Source organism: Cnephaeus nilssonii, assembly GCF_951640355.1.
Source record: "Cnephaeus nilssonii genome assembly, chromosome: 6".
Taxonomy (NCBI): Eukaryota; Metazoa; Chordata; class Mammalia; order Chiroptera; family Vespertilionidae; genus Cnephaeus; species Cnephaeus nilssonii.
Window position 1 is genome coordinate 42,501,187 of NC_137077.1, and position 20,076 is coordinate 42,521,262.

Genomic DNA, 20,076 nt, shown 5'->3' on the forward strand with positions numbered 1-20,076 from the left:
AGAATTTGCCAGTCTTAGATACCTTATGAGGTGTAGCAATATCAGAATAGCTTTACATTTTCCAAAGTGAATTTCAAGGGGATGAGGGCCTTTTCCCCCTGATTTTTATCTTTCAATAGATCGATTTTTCTGAATGAGACATTGTTGAGAAAACTAAGGTAGATCAGCCCTGCTAACAAGTAGATTATCAACTTGGTTATTGGGTTAATGTCCCTAAATGTAGTTGTCAACCCTATTGTACATCGAAAACACCAGTGGAACTTCTAAAAAACACTGATGCCTAGGCTTCATCCTGAGATCTGAATTCATGTGCAGCGGTAGCACCTGGGCAGGGATACTTTTTAAAAGCTCCCGTACTCGTTCTGCTTTTCACCAAGATTGAGAAACACTGCCTTAAAGTAAATGGGTAATGGACGAGTCAGTATAATGCTATTCTCATTATGTTACAGGACATTTTTGCTTCAATAATTGATGAAAGTAATATATGTGTTAATACCTATATTGTTGTCATATGTAAAAACTCAGTCAATGACAAGTAACTAAAATAAAAATAATTTGTTGAGCACTGTTATTGACTAATTACATTATTCTACTTTATCCTCACAATGGAAAAATTCTAGAGACCTTTTATTTATTGTATAATTAACATTTTAAAGTCAATGTCTTTTTCCAACTGATACTTTTGACCCAAAATATGTCCCACTTCTCCCCAGGCCACTATCTCGCTCAAACCTATGGATTCTAAATTAAAACTTAAGACAAGCCTGGCTGATATGGCTCAGTAGTTGAATGTGGACCCATGAACCAGGAGGTCATGATTCCATTCCTGTCAGGGCACATGCCAGGGTTGCAGGCTTGATCCTCAGTAGGGGGTGTGCAGGAGGCAGCCGATCAATGATTCTCATCATTGCACACTCTCTCTCTCCCTCTCTCTCTCTCCCTCTCTCTCTCCCTCCCTCCCTCTCTCTCTTCGCATGTCCCTTCCTCTCTGAAATCAATAAAATTATATCTAATAAAACCCCAACAGCTTAAGACCAATCTCTTGCCAGTTCTGAATTATTCTTTTCAAAATGCATAATTAGATTTAACAGACAAAACATTAAGCTTTTCTCCCATTATTTGTCATTTTAATTTGACATCTTTGAGTTATCCTTCATTTTGGAAACCTAGCTGCAGGGTTAAACTTCTTGGTTCTTGAACTTGGTTTATGTTTGGACTTGGCTGTCCTCTTGTGTTGGAAGAACAGTCTGTAATACACCTGCAACACACCTGTCCCATCCATGACCTAATTTGCTCCCCAAGTATAAACAGGAATAAGGCAGCCAAAATTTTAACACTTAAGTTATCTTACTCCATATTCTAAACCAGATTCTCATCTTATATAAGCACAAGTTCAAATAAAACAGAATGAGGTAACTACCAATAATGAAGCTGGGAATATTATACTAGTAAATGTCTATTTTATGTTTCCATTACATTTCTACTCCGGCATAGGCTACATGCAAATACTGGAAACCCAGCAATTTTTACCTCTGTCTCCCATAGTTAATGGGGTTTGGGGACAGTTCATGTGTTGGCTGATTCATTTGGTGAATGTGGTGTTTATGAGATCTACACAGCAGGTTAAAATTTTCTTATGAACCAGTTACATCTTAAAAAGCAAACACTCTTTCATGGCTACTAACTAGGACAACCACTCTGCCCCACAAACTCATAGCATTGGTCAAAAATAAAGCAAATAAATGTGGGCGCATTAGCAAACTGACTGCTATTACTAGGAAAGCACAACCCTAACCAAGATACCACCAATTGCCAATACCCTTTACTAAAAGACAAAGTTTTGATGGGTAAATATATCTTTTACAAATTGAAATTAAAACCCTTCATTGCTAATGGTTATTGTGCAAGTCACAGTTAGTGTATTATTTTTTCAGTGATATTTATTACTCTGAAGTCAAGTCTTTATGATGGCAAATGTTGTAAATATTTGAAAATATTTTCAGTTATTTGATCAATGCATACAACTGGCCTGAAACAGAGAGATATCAGTATAGATCTGAGAGCTTCAGCAATCTTCTACACATAGTAAATGCAGAGGATAAATTGCATACTTACACATTAAATGGTGCCACATGTTTGTGGTGAACATGCAAAATCACATCCCTGAAACTGTGATAACTGTTGAGACAATCAGATCATTATAATACCAATTGTTATGCAAAGAACAGCTTCTATAATGTGTGGAGTTTGAGTGAAAAATAAGGATGTAAAGGTTTCACTAAGCTCTATTATTACTAACAAAATTAGAGCCAAATCACACAAATAGTTACTATAACATATTGATCCAACAGAAGCAGCTAGTTCTATGAGTGCCACAATGATTTAGTCAACTGTCGACTTGTTAATAAATTAGCCTCATTATTGTTTGGGATATTATCAAGAAAAGTGATTATCTTTCCATTGTTAACCAGATGCTATTGACATGGATTAAACACAGAGAGGAGTAAATCAAATCAGAGAAAAATCAAGGAAAATACAACCAGAAAAAAATGCCACAAAGTTAATGTTCTATTTAGAGAAAGACTAATTCAATATTTCCATATTGTTGAAAGAAAATTTCCAGAAATTTTTGTTGTTTTCATTTTAATAGATTATATGGCACAGTAATAAAATTAATTTCAATAATGTCATTAAAATATACATTTTTGATTCTGCATTTTCCAATCCATGGACCCATTATAATTTTTTTCAAAAACAGGAGTATTTATTAAAAGTTTTAAAAATATCATCTTCAAAGATATTTTTGAATTACCATTTCAAAATTATAATTCATAGTGCCAGACAATATTTAGCTTAGGGAACACATATTTCCTTATTAATATTCTCTAACAAGTTTATTGGTCTCATTGTTTAATGTTATAGGCAATATGATTTAGTGATTTGTTAATAACAATTTGGTCCAAATACTGCCTTAATTTCTTTCCCTAGCAATGGAATAATTTACTTAAAACAAGATAAATGCCAGTTTTTTCACAAATTCACCACGGAACTGCATATTTTAGGCTTACCACAAAACAGACAGCAGTGATATTTTAAAAGCCAATATGAACAACCAAGAATATAGAAGCCTCAAATGTCTCTTCCAGAAGATGCCTGGCAATGTGGCAAATTAAGCTAACCAGATGCTTGGCTTTCTACCACAATCACAGAAAAAAATGAATAGAAGAAAAGGAAGAAAAATTAAACTAAAAAAAAAAAATTAAATACATAGGTTAACTCAAAAGTAAGGTACCAAGTAAAAAATCTAAGCCCAATGGGTAAATGTATTTATGTTTTAGATGCTTCCACAAGAGTTATGACCTACTGGCCCTAGAATTCTAAAATATGTGGAAGCAGAAGCTGAAACTGAGGGCCTTACATTAAATCTAGAGCCTTATAGAACTTTCCTGGCCCTAATAGGAGAAGAGGGGAAATGCCACACAGCAATCTGGGTAAGCAGGAATATGGCTGTTCCTGGTCAAGAACTTTTTATAAAAAGAGAAAAAAATCAGATTCGTAGTTGAAATAAAAATTCCAGTTAAGATGTAACCCCAGGATTGTCTTATTCTAAAACTCTGGTTCTTTGCTTTGGTTTATGCTGTCTCTTGTTTCTCTGAGTTGTCTGAAAGACTGACTGAAATATAGTAACACAGTTTATTGAAATTAACTGTAGAGTTAATTCTAGGGAAACTTAAAGCCGGGCCTCTGATCACAAAGAATATGGAATAGAATAGTGTTGTCTAAATTATAGTCCTTAGAGTCACATGTTTATGATTCTCCATATCTAAATAACTCCTGAACTGTAACTACTGTTAACATTACAATTATTACTATAAGTAATATTACCATTAATATTTTTCTCTAAATCTACTCACTGTTTTTCTTTTTAAAATTTACTCTTTTCATTTTTTTTCTTCTCAAACCTTTTATCAAAAAAGAAAGGAAAAAATTTATTGAAACTTAATGATTTCAAGTGGGGAGAAAAGAAAGGAGGAGAATGGAGCTGAAGCTCTGAGTCTCTCCAGAGAAAGGCCTCATCCTCACATGCCCTCTTTGAGCGGGTCAGCAGAGCAGGGGACAGCCTTCTGCCCCCAATGCCCAGTCTTCTATGGGGAAAGGGCAGAGTCACAGTGGTCTGAAGGCCAGAGCGGCAGGAGGCGGGCAGGGGCGGAAAGGGTCACAGGAAGTAGTCAGCATAGGCTTCTTGGCAGGGATGTCCCTGTCTCTTGAGGAGCAGCATAGAAGATGATGAGCTCTTTCTGGAGATGCTCATCCAGCTCCAAGAGAGCTGCCACAGTCCCACAGCAGTAACAGTAGTTGAGTGGCAACCATATAATGAGCAGTTTCATTGAGGTGCCACTTCTATCTCCAGTTGGTGGGGGTGGGGTGGCAGATCATGTCAGTGTCATTGCTTGCCTGGAAGTAGGCCACCATGTCACTGACAAAAACGCAGCTAGCCCCAGCCTGTTCTAAATTCAAGGTCAGACCAGAACAGGTCACACGTGCACCCATTGTGGAGCACTTCTTGCTTTTGCTCCATCCTCTGGATCTGGTCCAGGTTCTGGATGAGGAGGAGAGGCCCAATACACTTAAAAGATCTTGTCATCAATGATGGCCACAGGCTGAGGTTGTCAAAGAGCTCAGGCAGTAGCGCCATGCGGTCACCCAGTGTATTTGGCAGACACTCATCAGAGAAGCAGGAGACCCGGGTGATCAGGCAGCTCTCCTGGTTGCCTGGGATCAGGATGATAGCAGCAGGAGGTATGTTTCAACACCTTAGAAACCACAATCCATAAAGTCTCCCATGAACAGGTAGTTGCTCTCAGGAACATTGCTACCCACTCTGAACAGCTCCTCAAAGTCATAGACTTGTCTGTGGATGTTGTCACATACTGTGACTGGCCAGTCCACCCCTGCACATTGCTCTCCTCCACCAAGATCTCTCTGCCTAGTGCACAGGGCCTTGAGTTCACTCTCCCTGGTGGTCTTGCAGCGTGGAAGCTACTGAATCTGCGATTCCAGGTTGTTGATCTTCACCATGGTCCATCCTTCCCACTGCTGTGGTTCAGAACCAGGCATTCCCCCCACCATGCTACACGGAGGTCCCCCCTCTGACTTTGACTCCACCTCTGGGGCTCCCTGTCTTCCTCCTTCCTTCTGCTTTGGCCCCTTGCCATGCTACTCAATCTTCCATCTGTACCTTTTAGTAATTTTTCTCCCTTTCCCCACCCCACTACTCTTGATTTCTGTTCATTTCTTCTTCAGATTTTGTTTATTATTTCTTTTTATTCTTTTTAAAAAATTGTTCTTAGTCCTACATTCCATCTCTTGCTCAAGATATTTCCCCAAATAAAACAGTCAACTTTCTAAAAACTGTTTACAGATGGCTACTATATTGGAATATTGTATTTAATAAAAAGGTAATTAGTAATATATCAATAATTAAAATAGAACATATACTGAGAAGTTATTATATGCTGCACACTTTTCTATGTACTTTACATGAATAGACTTATTTGGTCCTCCTAAAAATTATTACTAATACACTTTATAAATAAGGAAATGGAAACCCAGAGACATTAAACATTTTGCACAAAATTATATAATTGATAAGTATTTGAGCCAAGATTCAAATGTTGACATTTTTACTCCAGAACTTATGTTCTTAATATTACACTATAATGTATTCAAAACAAGCATGTGAAAACTGTCCCTATTAAATCTCAGAAATACATACTGTGCTTTTCAAAGCAAATACTATGGAGAATTATAGTCCATGTAAAATGGCTTCATGTAAGTAACAAGAAAACAAAAATACCCACTTAGATGATCCTATGTGAGTAATAAGGCAATAAAATTATAGCAAGAAGTATGAATATAATGGATGAAAGTTTGTTTTATATTATTGTCTTTTGACTTTGAATGAAGGTGGTTTTGAATTCTTTTGAAAATCAACAATGGCATGAACATTTCCTTTCATTTAAATTAATGACTTTGGCCATGTTTTCAATGAAAGTTAAAAATAGAAAGTATGACACATTGTATATGCATTCTTCTTTTTTCTAATTACTAGTTGGCCAAGGAAGAGTGTTTAATATGTAATTAAAAATTTCAGAGAATTGAAATTGATTCTGGAAGGTAATTTTGTGCAGTTATTATTAACTTTTCCAACAGGGTGGAGATATATATAAAATCTGTAATCCCCTGGACCAGAAGGGGCACTTTCCTTTTGTCTAGGTGCTCTGCATTCAATGCCAATAAATGTTGACCAAATTTATGGTAGTCAAATACAGACAAAACAGTTCTATAAATGCTAATAGTAACACATTTTATGCACTTTAACTTGCAAATTGAATAGGCAACTTCCTACAAGAGTATTTTTTAAATAACAAAAATCATCTATGCAGACTCTAGAAAAGGTGTTAAAAAAAAGCTGAGTTAAGGGAGGGAAAAGGTGAGAACAATTATTTATCTTTAGAGCATAACAAATAATCATTATGTAAATTAGGTTTTTAGATAGAGAATAAATTAGCACTCAACTTAACATAGTAAATTAAACACAAACTACCCTCATGACATCAGAAGTAAGAGAAGATGAATGTATTTGTTTGCTTTCCTGTCTTGGGCAGATCTGAATGTGCAATGATGAAAAAGATTGATGGTGGTTAGAACCTAAATTTTGTTTCCCACCTTCCTTTCTCATATGCTTTGCTTCACTAATGTGTTTTCTTCTTACTGCTCTGCCTTAAGATGCCTTAATTCTTTGATATGTTATCACATTACAACAGAAGAACAACCTAACCAAAGTCTAATAATTCTGCAATATAGGAAAAAGTACATTTGCTTTAAAGAACTCTTCCTAATCTACCAGAAAATATTTTACAAAAGAGAAAGTTGTTTCTACCAGAGTGAGATTGTGTCTTATTTTTCTAGACCCTGAAGTTTTGAATTTCCTGAATTATGTATGATTCATGGAAATAAACAAGATTTGTCTAGTTCAAATGTGAAGATGAAATTAATTTGAGAACTTTGTGACATTTTCAATGTGCACATCAAGGATTAGGAAATATATAAGGCAGGAAACAAATGCCAAAGAGAGAACAATTGTGGTTACTAAACATTGCATAGCACATAGGTTTTTATGCTGTTTATACATCTGCAACTGCTAGGATTTGAGCTTATATAAAAAATTATGGAATGTGCTGAGCTGAATTATTAAGTATTATGTGTGGGTATAAATAAGTCGTTTTAAAATATCATGTTGAAAGAAGTTGAGTTTTTAATTATCAGTGATGAAGAAGAATAGTGACAAAATGACTCCACTCCCTACTAGGTAAACTTTCATTTTAACAAATTTGAAATATTTGCATTTGACATCTAAAGCCAGACTAGATGACAGACATCTACACCAGGCGATTAAATGTAAAGGCAGAGACATCTATATTTTAGGTACTGGAATGTTACAGTACCCAATTTAAGCTGATTTTATAATATTGAATATGTATTACATGCCTGGCAGTGAACACTCCAGTAATTTAATAAAGTGTCTTTCCATTATAGAAACCTATTTCTAGGAAGTTGAATTTCCTATGGAATTCTGCACAAACACCCTTTCAAAATGTTACTTCTTGTCTCTTCTGAGAGGATTACGGATATTGCAATATGTAATCTGATTCTTTCAGAGTATATGAGCCTGCTCTCACTTATTTCAAATGTTGATATAATAGTTTCTTATTTTGAGTTTTTCTACTGTAATATGATGCTCATAATAAAAAAATCATGGCTGAATTTCTATGCAGCAAAATATTTCTATTATTATGTGAATCTAGCTTTCTGCTTATTGTTTCAGTGAATAATCCATAATATTTTATTTTCCACAGTTCATTCTTTTTAATGACTGTAAAATCTATTAGATGAATATATTATATATTATTTATCTATCTATTTGTATTAGGTTTTTCTAATTTTTTTCCAGCTTCACTGAGATATAATTGACATATAACATTGCATAAGATAAAGGTGTATGTGCATTGATTTGATACACTTATCCTATATAATAAAGAGGTAATATGCAAATTAACTCTCACACCATCATAAGATGGCTGCACCCACAGCAGAGGTGGGGTTTCTGTAACACAAGATGGCTGGGCCTACAGCAGAGGCAGGGTTCCCATTACAAGGGATCAACAGGGACCTGAGGCTGCATGGTGCTGGGCCAAGCCAGGCCAGGGGACCTGAGGCCGCGCTCCCCGCCCAGCAGGGCTTGACAGGGGGACCTCAGGCCACACCCCTGGCCAGGCAGGGCTTAACGGGGGACCTTAGGCCACGCCCCCCACCCTGGTGCCGGGCCAGGAAACCTTAGTCCACGCCCCCCACTTGGCGGGGCTTGACGGGGGACCTGAGGCTGTGTCCCCCACCTGGCAGGGCTTGACAGGAGTGGAGCTGGCCAGGTCTGGATCTCTTCCAATGGGTCTGGGGCTGGTCGGGTCTGGGTCTTGCACCATTTCAAGGCACGCATGGGTGGATGGGAACTTGACTCTGGGTCCTGTGGTGCGCCCCACCCAGACTCTGACAGGAGGAAGATTTTCATATACATTTTACTAATTTTCTTTCATCTTTAACACTTCTACTATAGAGAAAGGGCAAATAGCAATATTAAAATATTTCCTCTAATTAATTCCCTTTAATGTGTACAAATTTTGTGCACTGGGCCACTAGTATAGTATAAAGTAATTACTACCATACCATTGGCTAACAATCCCATCTGTCTCATTTCTTTCTTTGTAGTGAAAACATTTAAGATCTACTCTGTTAATTATATAGTACAGCACTGTTAATTATAGTCACCATGGTGTATTTTAGATACCCAGAACTTATTCATTGTAAAACTGTAAGTTTGTACCCTTTGGCCAACATCTCCCATTTCCCCCAACCCCCAGCTCCTGGTGACTTTGATATGTTATCACACTCCAACGGAAGAACAACCTAACCAAAGTCTAATAATTCTACTCTCTTTTTCTATGAGTTTACCTTTTTTAGATTTCACATACAAGTGATATCATGAAGTATTTTGATTTCTCTGACTTATTTCTTTTAGCATAATACCTTCAAGATTCATCCATCCATGTTGTTCCACATTGCAGAATTTTCTTCTCATAGCTGAGTAATATTCCATTGTCTATGTGTATATACTACATGGAATATGAATATATATGTATATTTCACATCTTTATCATTCATCCTTTGAAGGTGAATGGTAGGGAAATAAAAGAATGGAGGAGGAATTACAAGTAAACCCTTCATGTTTGAACATTTAAGATTATGTTAGAAAATTATGGGAGTTATTGAGGTATAACTGACATACAATAAAATCATATTATTAAAATAATTTGATGAATTTTGTTAAATGTATATTCCTGTGAAACCATCTGCACAATCAATATAATGAATAATTGTATCCATCGCCCCTTAAAGTTTTCTCACACGCTTTGTAATTAATTCCTTTGACCTGTCGCCCCAGAGCCATTACTGATATAGTTGTTCCCATGTACACAATGTTTCTTTTTTGTCTAGCTGCTTTTAAGATTTTTCTATTTGTCTCTGGTTTTAAGTCATTTGATTGTGATGTGCCTTGGTGTCAATTTCTTCATATTTCTTGTGATGAGCTTTGTTGCACTTCTATGAACTGGAAGTTTATTATTTTTATCTAACTTGAAAATTAGGGGCCATTATTTTTTTACATATATATATATTTTTTTCTGGTTTCCTCCCACTGCACCAGGGACTCCAACTATTAAGCTGTTTCAAGTTGTCCCACAACTCACTGATGCACAATTGTTGCTTTTTTTCCATATTTTTCCTGTGTGTAATTTTGCATAGCTTATTGTTATGTATTCAAGTTTACTGTTTCTTCTGCAACATCTAATATCCTATTAATTGCACCTATTTTATTTTTCTTCCCTGAAATGTTATTATGTTCTCTCTAGAATGTTAGAATTTCCATTTTGTTCATTTTTATTTTATTTTCTGTGTCTTGTTAGCACTCATGCTTTCTTAAACTATAGAATACAGCTATAAAAGTTGTTTTTTTGTTTTTGTTGTTGTTTTTTAATACTTAACTTACTAATAGAAATTACTGCCAGCTGAGTAATTTCTGGATCTGTTTCTATTAATTGATTATTCCTCACATTCTGGATAATGTTACTGTTTCTTTGCACACAGTAATTTTTTTTATTGAATGCTAACTTGTCAAGTGCTGGATAATTTTATCCTTCTTTAATTATTTTGGGTTTTGTTCTGAGACTCATATAATAACTTGGAAGCAAGTTTGACCCTTTGGAGGTTTTTTTTATTAAAGCTGGGATAGGCATGGCTAGAGCATCCTGTATTGTTCATGTCTATTTTAAGTCGTTTGTCTGCTTTTCTGTTGGATTACCTACCTTTTCCTTAATGATTTTTAGGATACATATTCATACTCTGGGTGAGCCATTTATTGAATATATATAGGAAATATTTTCTTCCACTCTGTGGCATGCTTTTTAATGTTCCCTCAGTTAAAATGTTGTTTCCTGAGAAAGAACATAAGCATTTTCTTCCCGGAATAGGGGTGTCTGCATTGGAACAGGGAGACAAATAGAGTTTCCATTACCAGCTCACTGTGTTGGGAAGTTACTGGAGCTCTTCCTGGTGTCTGTTCAGTCATAGCATGATCACGCTGTTCCCTTTGCGGCTGCCGGGATTGATTGGTCCTGTATAGAAAAGTAAAGCCAAGCTCTCCCTATGACACGTGTTTGCCTAGAATGGGCTCTACAGATATCATTAAAAAAAAATCTCTGGAGATCATTCACTAAGAAACATCATAAAACAAATGCACCAGTCTTCCTTTTTATTAAAAACATACTATTGAAGATTAATGTTTATTCAGAGATGAAAATGCCTGTAAGAATATGTTCCTAGAAATATGAATCACCTAGTGCTTTGGCTTTTCATAAAAATAGAAGAAGAAAGAAAGAAAATGAATCTTTCTGCTTAAATGCATTTGAATGGGAACTTGTTATATTAGCTATTTGTGTTTAAAGGGAAAAGGGTTAATTAAATTGCTCCAATTTAATCGCATTAGATTAGGTAATTTCCATTTCTTTGTCCAAATAATTTCCAAATATTCATTATTTCCAAATGATAAGGACTGGGGAATTGACCTCCTTCCCCCTCCCCTACCTTCCATTCCAGGTAACATTAATTCATTTCTCTTTTCAGAAATAATTGCCTACTCTGATACAAGACATACCTAACTAGTCAATAACTCCCCCAAAGGAGTCTATAATCTAAACGGAAGAGCTATGAATAAATAGAAAACAGAGATCAGCACAGCCCCTCAGCACCAGGTGCTGCGGATCTACCTCGTTAGGGATGGATGCTTAGAGGAAGAGACATCTAACCTGACTTTTGTATAAGATTTTCAAGCCTTGTATCTTAGCATGCAATAAAGTCAATGGAGTCTCTCTAAGCCAGGACATGGTTGTCTTTTCTAAGTAAATGAATATTGGAGATCTTTAAGTATGGTTGTCTCTGCTGTGTATGGGGAATGGAGGTGGAAAGGAGTAGGAGGAAAGAAGAAATCTGCAGAGAATTATCCAGGATTTTAAAAATATATATTCTTAATGATTTTTAGAGGAAGAGGAAATGAGAGAGAGAGAGAGAGAGAGAGAGAGAGAAAGAGAAAGAAACATCAATGTGTGAGAGAAACATCGACTGGCTGCCTCCTGCACACCCCGCACTGGGAAGTGAACATGTATCTGGGCATGCACCCTGACTGGGAATCAAACTGTTTACCTTTTGGTGCATGGGGTGATGCTCAACCAATTGAGTCACCAGCCAGGGCTAAATAGGTGTTTTGTTTTGTTTTGTTTTTAATTATATAAAACAGAGGAGTAAATTATCACTAGTCACCATCATCATCATCCTGACCAACATAAAAACTACCTTTATTGACCTTCAACTCTATCCTGGGTGACCTACATGCATTGAAACCTAGTGTCCATAATGACCCTGTTTAATGTCTTGCTGCCAGTAACTAGCAGAGCAAGGACTGGATTCCAAATCGGTCTTTAAAAGACGCTTCATGTCCTTCGGTTTCTCAGAGATCAGCCTGGGTGGTCCATTCCAATCCCGTACACTGGGAGTAAAGGAACTATCTAATGGCACAACTTGAGGGCCCAGATACATAAGAGACATGTATAAGGTTCAGACAAGTCAAGTCTTTTCTATCTTGGAACTAAAAGAGCTGCTAAATGTATTAGAAAATTTAGAGGAGACTGGTAAAGCTGTAATGTAGAAACTTCAAGTGGCAGGGCCTAGACAGAACACTCTGAGAGTAAATGGAGGGATGGGGGTAGGGGCTGGTGAATTTGCCTGGAGCGATTGCGTAGTGCCTTTATTAAATTAGCTAAGCAATGTAAAACCATAGTCGTTACATATCTTCACTCTGTAGTTTGAAAAGGAGCAGGATATGCCATCCCAAATTATGCACAAAGATTATTTTGAGCTGAAGGCAACTGAGAATCAACAGATGCAGGAAGGGTTCTCTGCTCTCCCCTCCTTGTCAGCCTAAAATCAGGGCATAGGTTTTCCTTTGAGGAAGGTGCCCAGGAAAAGGAGACCTACCCTTATCACTGGAAACAGGGAATCACACCGAGATGAATCTGTATAAAGAATATAACTAAAATATCCCTTATATTTCATTTTATTTATCCCCTATATATTTCCTGGTCATTTTATTACAATTTATTGCCCCTGGAAGCGAACCCCCTTTTTTCTAGTCACCCGCAATTTATTGCCCTTTGTTAAAATAGTATAGTTTAAGCCCCTAAGTCTAACAACTTGAGTTTTCACTTTTTTCTGTGAAGCTACAATGCACATAAAATTATTAATATCAATAAACATCAGGGTAGAAGATGGCGGCTGGCAGGACGGAGGTAAGGGAGAGGGTGTGAGTGAGTGAGGGGGTGAAAGGAGAGTGTGTGGATGTGTGTGATGTGTGTGTGTGAGTGAGTGAGGGACAGTTAAATCCAGCAGGAGTAGCAGAGGCTGGAAGACCAGACTCTCCTGAACAGGGAGCACCTACCACCTCTGTGGGCACTCCCCGGGCTGCGAGGCTTGGGCACGGAGCCCATGCCATCTTGAAGGGGAGAGCGGCTTCTTCTAGGAACTCATCAGCATCACCCCCAGACAGGCCTTGGACACTGCCCACAACACTGCAGCCACTCCAGCCAAAATCCTGCTGCCCCACCTGCAGACCTGCAGACCTGTAGACTTCCACCTCCAAGGGTGCACGGCTTCCAAGGCAGTAAGTGCGACTTCCCACCTCCCCAGCAGCAGACCTCTGGATGCCACAGTCATGCTTTTCCAAGCATGCAGGCCTTCTGAGCCCACCGCTGCACAGGCCGCTCTTGTGTGCCGCTGTGAGCCCCAGCTGGTCACGCTCTTATACAAACAAGGGCGCACTGCCCCGGCAGTAGAAATTCTGAATTCCCCCTTCCTGGATACCTGCCCACAGACACCTTGATCGTGCGGTTTCAGCGCCAGGCCCCTCTGAGTGCGGGAGTGCACCACCCCGGCAAACGCACCACAGGTGCCTTTGCGGCCGCCACTGGGCACACAGGAATCCAACCATGGGCACAAGGCCCCGGCAGTAGAATTTCGGACTTCCCCCACTCCCGGCTGCCTGCCCACAGACACCTCAGTCATGTGGCTTCAGCGCAAGGGCCTCTCCGAGTGCACCATCCTGGCAAACGGCCCCGGGGTACCTCTGTGAGCTGCCACTGGGCCCACACTAATCAAACCTCGGGCACAGCAGCAAAAACTGAGTATTCTCACTCCCCAGCTGCTGACCTCTGGACACCACAGTCGCACTTTTCCAGCATGCAGGCCTCCTGAGCCCAAGGCCGCAAAGGGTGTACCTCTGTGAGCCCCTGCTGGATGCACTCTTATTCAAACAAGGACACACTGTCCAGGCAGTAGAAATTCTGAATTCCCCCTCCTGGACACCTGCCCACAGACACCTCAGTCACGCGGCTTCAGCACCAGGGACACTCTGAGTGTGTGAGTGCGCCACCCTGGCAAACAGACCGCGGGTGCTTCTGTGAGCCACCACTGGGTGTGTGTGAATCCAACCAAGGGGACAAGGCCCCGACAGTAGAATTTTGGACTTCCTCCACTCCGGCTGCCTGCCCACAGACACCTAAGTCACATGGCTTCAGTGCAAGGGCCTCTCTGAGTGCACTGCTCTGGCAAACGGCCCCGGGGTACCTCTGTGAGCTGCCACAGGGTGTGTGTGAATCCAACCAAGGGCTCAAGATCCTGATAGCAAAAACTGAGTCTTCCCACTCCACAGCTGCCGACCTCTGGACACCACAGTCTTGCTTTTCTGGAGCACAGGCCTCCTGAGCCAAGGCCGCAAAGGCAGCTGTAGGGTGCCTTTGTGAGCCCCCACAAGGCGCCCTCATATCCAAACAAGGGCACACAGCTCCAGCAGTAGAAATTCTGACTTCCCCCACTCCTGGCTGCCGGACCACAGACACCTTGGTCGTGTGGCTTCAGCGCCAGGGCCGCTACTGAGCACATGCAAATCCAACCAAGGGCACAAAACCCCAGCAGCAAAAACTGAGTCTTCCCACTCCACAGCTACCAACCTCTGGACACCACAGTCATGCCTTTCTGGAGCACAGGCCTCCTGAGCCCCACCACCCTGACATGGTGTGATGCTCAACCAATTGAGTCACCAGCCAGGGCTAAATAGATGTTTTGTTTTTTTAAAAAAAAAAAAAAAAACTATATAAAACAGAGGAGTAAATTATCACTAGTCACCATCATCATCATCCTGACCAACATAAAAACTACCTTTATTGACCTTCAACTCTATCCTGGGTGACCTACATGCATTGAAACCTAGTGTCCATAATGACCCTGACAGACGGCTCCTGGGTGCCTCTGCGAGCCCCCGCTGGGCACGCACGTTTTCAACCAAGGGTTCAAGGCAGCAAAAATTGGGACATCCCCTTTCCCGGCTGCTGACCTCTGGACACCATAGTTGCGCCTTTCCAGCACGTAGGCCTACTGAGCCCACTGCCCCTATAGGCGGCTCCGGGTGCCTCCGTGAGCCTCGGCTGGGCGTGCTTATATCCAAACAAGGGCACACGGCCCCAGCAGTAGAAATTTGAACTTCGCCTTTCCCGACTGCTTACCCACAGACACCGTGGTCATGTGGTTTCAGCATGCAGCCCCCCTGAGGCCTCCGCCCCAGCAGGCAACTCCTGGGTGCCTCTGTGAGCTGCCACTAGGTGCACTCATATCCAACCAATGGATCAAGACTCCGCAGCAGAAACTTGGACATCCCCCTCCTCAGCTGCCAACCTCCAGGCACTGCAGTCGCACCAACCCAGCATGCAAGCCCCCTGAGCCCGCTGCCCTGGCAGGCGGCCCCTGGGTACTTCTCTGAGCTGCTGCAAGGCACAACCCTGGCCGCTGGCATCCAGTCCCCACGGTAGCACCACTCCAGCACAAGGCCCCCCCTGAGCCCACTGCCCCGGCAGACAGCTCCTGGGCACCTCTGTAAGCAGCCATTGGGCATGTGTATCCAACCAACGGCACACATCCCCCGAAGCAGAAACTGGGACTTCTCTCTCAACAGGGCTGGTGGCACACCACAATTGCTCCAATCCAGCATGTGGGTTCCACAAGCACAAACCTCTTGCAGATGGCTCCTGGGCCCCCCTGTGTGCTGCCTCTGGGCATGTGCCTCTCCAACCAAAGGCACATGGCTCCATCAGTAGGATCCATGACATCTCCCTCCCAGCTACCTGTCTCTGGACAGCCTGGTGAGTTACTGAGGTCTTGCCTTCCTGGACAAGGCCACATTGTTTCAGCCACAGACCTCGAGATTCTCACACTCCCAGCTGCTGGATCCTGAACCCCCTTGTGATTCAGAGAGGGAAATCACTTTGGCCAGGGTCCCACTGCCTCAACCACAGACTACAAGACACCGCCCCCCACTGTCACGGGCTCCAGGCCTCTTGTAGTGAGTTGCAGAGTGACACTAATCCAGCAAGAATCACACCACACTGGCCAGAGTCACAGTACCTGAGCCTCAGGCCCCGAGACCCCTTCCTCCTATACCATGGATTCTGGGAACCACAGTGAGCACATACCAGTGAGAACTCAGACAACCTTTTCCACAAGAGCCAGAACCACAGTCACATCCAAAACAACTTGCACAATGAAGCCAGGGGTGAGTCACATTGCCAACCTGTGATGAGACTTCATCCATGAATAAGAAACAAACATGCAAAATACAACTACACCAAGAGAACCCAAAGAGCTTAAGTAGGGAGCTCCGCTAGATCCCCAATCCCAGGAAACCTGAGAGATTACACCAGTCGCAACACCTCCAAAAGAACCTGAGTAGGAATGCAGTTGGCTCTAGGACACAGAAACAATTAAAACGTTGCAGCAAAACATGGGGAGACCAAAAAAAAAATCCCCAAAGGAAAGAAAAAAAGGAATAGCCAGAAAGGGAGTTAAATGAAATGGAGGCAAGTGACATGTTAGAGAAAGAATTCTGAGTAATGGTTATAAGGATGCTCAAATGGCTGGATGACAAATACACACAACTCAATGAGAATTATAAGGAGCTGAATGAGAATGTCACCAACATGAAAAGGAACCAAGAGGAAATGAAGAATGACATAGCTGCAATAAAGAACACAATGGGAGGCTTAAACAAAAGAATAGAAGAGGCTGAGGATCGCATCAGTAAATTAGAAGACAAGGTAGGAAAAAACACACAAACACAGCAGCAACTGGAAAGAAAACTTAAAAAGCAAGAGGAGAGCCTAAGGGAGTTTTGGGACAACATAAAACGAAACAACATCCACATAATAGGGGTACCAGAAGGAGAGGAAGCAAAGCAAGGAATAGAAAACCTGTCTGAAGAAATAATGACAGAAAACTTCCCTGATGTTGGCAAGAAAAAAACCACACAAGTCCAAGAAGCACATAGAGTCCCAAACAAGATGAACCCAAAAAGACCAACACCAAGACACATCATAATTAAATTGGCAAACATCAACAACAAAATAAGAATCTTAAAGGCTGCCAGAGAGAGATGAAAGTTACCTACAATGGATCTTCCATTAGAATATCAACTGATTTCTCAACAGAAACACACCAGGCCAGAAGGGAATGGAATGAAATATACAAAGTGATGCAAAGCAAGGGTCTGAATCCAAGAATACTATAACCAGCAAGGCTATCATTCAAAATTGAAGGTGGAATCAGGAGCTGCACAGACAAAAAAAAAAAAAAAAAGGGCTAAGAGAGTTTATTACCACCATGCCAGCAATGAAAGAAATGCTAAAGGGACTGCTGTAAAAAGGAGAAACAGAAAGGCAAGAAGAAACACAAACACAAATAAGAATAAAATTGAGGACAAACAAGTACTTATCATTAATAACATTAAACGTAAATAGATTAAATGCTCCAATCAAAAGATATAGGATGGCTGAATGGATAAGAAAACGTGACTTATATATTTGCTGTCTGTTGGAGACCCATCTCAGAACAGAGGATTCACACAGACTGATAGTGAAGGGATGGAAAAAAATTTTTTTAGGCAAATGGAAATGAGAAAAAAGCTGGGTTAGCAATACTTATATCTGACAAAAATAGACCTCAAAGTAAAGGCCATAACAAGAGATAAGGAAGGCCACTACATAATACTAAAGGGAACAATTCAACAAAAGGATATAACTCTGATAAACATATATGCACCCAATATAGGAGCACCCAAAAACATAAAACAACTTCTGGAAGATTTCAAGGGAGAGATCAATAGCAATACAATCATAGTAGGGGACTTTAATACCCAACAGACACCTCTGGATAAATCCTCTAAACAAAAAAAAATCAGCAAAGAAACAGCAATCCTAAATGACCCACTAGATCAGATGGACTTAATTGACATCTTCAGAACATTTCACCCCAAAGCTACAGAATATACATTCTTCTCAAGTGCACATGGGACATTTTCAAAGATAGACCACTATTAGGACACAGGGAAAGTCTCTTCAGATTCAAGAAGATAGAAATCATAACAAGCATCTTCTCAGATCACAATGGAATAAAACTAGAAATCAACTACAATAAAAACAAAAAAATCAAACAGTTGGAGGCTAAATAGCATGCTATTAAACAATGATTGGGTTACCAAAGGATCAAAGAAGAAATAAAAAAGCATCCTGGAAACAAATGACAATGAAAACACAACAATCCGAAATCCATGGGACACAATGAATGCAGTCCTGAGAGAGAAGTTCATAACTCTACAGGCCTACCTCAAAAAACAAGAAAAAAATGGTAATAAATTATCTAACCTTGCAACTTAAAGAATTAGAAAGAGAGCAACAAGAAAAGCCCACAGTAACCAGAAGGAAGGAGATAATAAAGATCAGAGCAGAAATAAAAGACATAGAGACCAAAAAAACATTACAAAAGATCAATGAAACCAAGAGCTGGTTCTTTGAAAGGATAAAAAAGATTGACGAACTTCTAGCCACTCTCACCAAGAAACAAAAAGAGAGGACCCAAATAAACAAAATCAGAAATGAAAGAGGTAAAGTAACAACTGACCCCACAGATATACGAAGGATTGTAAAAAAAAAAAAAAAAATACTATGAACAACTCTACTCCAACAAACTGGACAACCTTGACGAAATGGACACATTCCTAGAAAAATACAAGCTTCCAAAATTCAATTAGGAAGATTCAAAAAACCTGAATTGGCTGATAACTACTGATGAAATTGAAACAGTAATCAAAAAGCTTCCAGCAAACAAAAGCCCTGGACCAGATGGCTTCACAGGGGAGTTTTACAAAACATTGAAAGAAGAACTAAAACCTATCCTCCTCAGACTATTACAAAAAATTCAAGAGGATGGCACACGTCCAAGCTCTTTCTATAAAGCCAGCATTACCCTAATCCCAAAACCAGATAAAGGCACCACGAAGAAAGAAAATTACAGGCCAATATCCCTGATGAACATAGATGCCAAAATCCTTAACAAAATTCTAGCATATCGGATCCAGCATTACATTAGTAAGATCATACACCATGACCAAGTGGAATTTATTCCAGGGATGCAAGGCTGGTGCAATATCTGCAAATCAATAAACGTGATACATCACAGAAACAAATTGAGAGACAAAAATCACAATATCATATCAATTGATGCAGAAAAGGCATTTGACAAAGTCCAACATCCTTTTCTGATAAAAATGCTCAGCAAAGTGGGAATAGAAGGATCATACCTCAACATAATAAAAGCCTTATATGACAAACCTACAGCCAACATCATACTCAATGGGCAAAAACTAAAACCATTTTCCCTAAGAACAGGAACAAGACAGGAATGCCCACTTTAAGCACTCCTGTTCAACATAGCACTGGAAGTGCTAAGCCACAACGATCAGACAAGAAGAAGAAATAAATAGCATCCAAATTGGAAAAGAAAAAGTAAAATTGTCATTATTTGCAGATAACATGATACTATACATAGAAAACCCTAAAGACTCCATCAAAAAATTATCAGACTTAATAAATGAATTTGGCAATGTAACAGGATACAAAATTAATGCCAAGAAATCTATGGCATTTTTATACATCAATAGTGAACTTACGGAAAGAGAGATTAAAGAAATAATACCATTTATCATTGCACAAAAAAAATTAAGATACCTAGGAATAAACTTAACTAAAGAGGTAAAAGACCTCTAATCAGAAAACTACAGGAGACATTGAAAAAAGAGATAGAGGAAGACATAAACAGATGGAAGAACATACCATGTTCATGAATTGGTAGAATCAATATCATTAAAATGTCCATACTACCCAAAACAATCTATAGATTCAATGCACTCCTCATTAAAATACCAACAGCATATTTCATAGACCTAGAACTAACTCTCCAAAAATTCACCTGGAA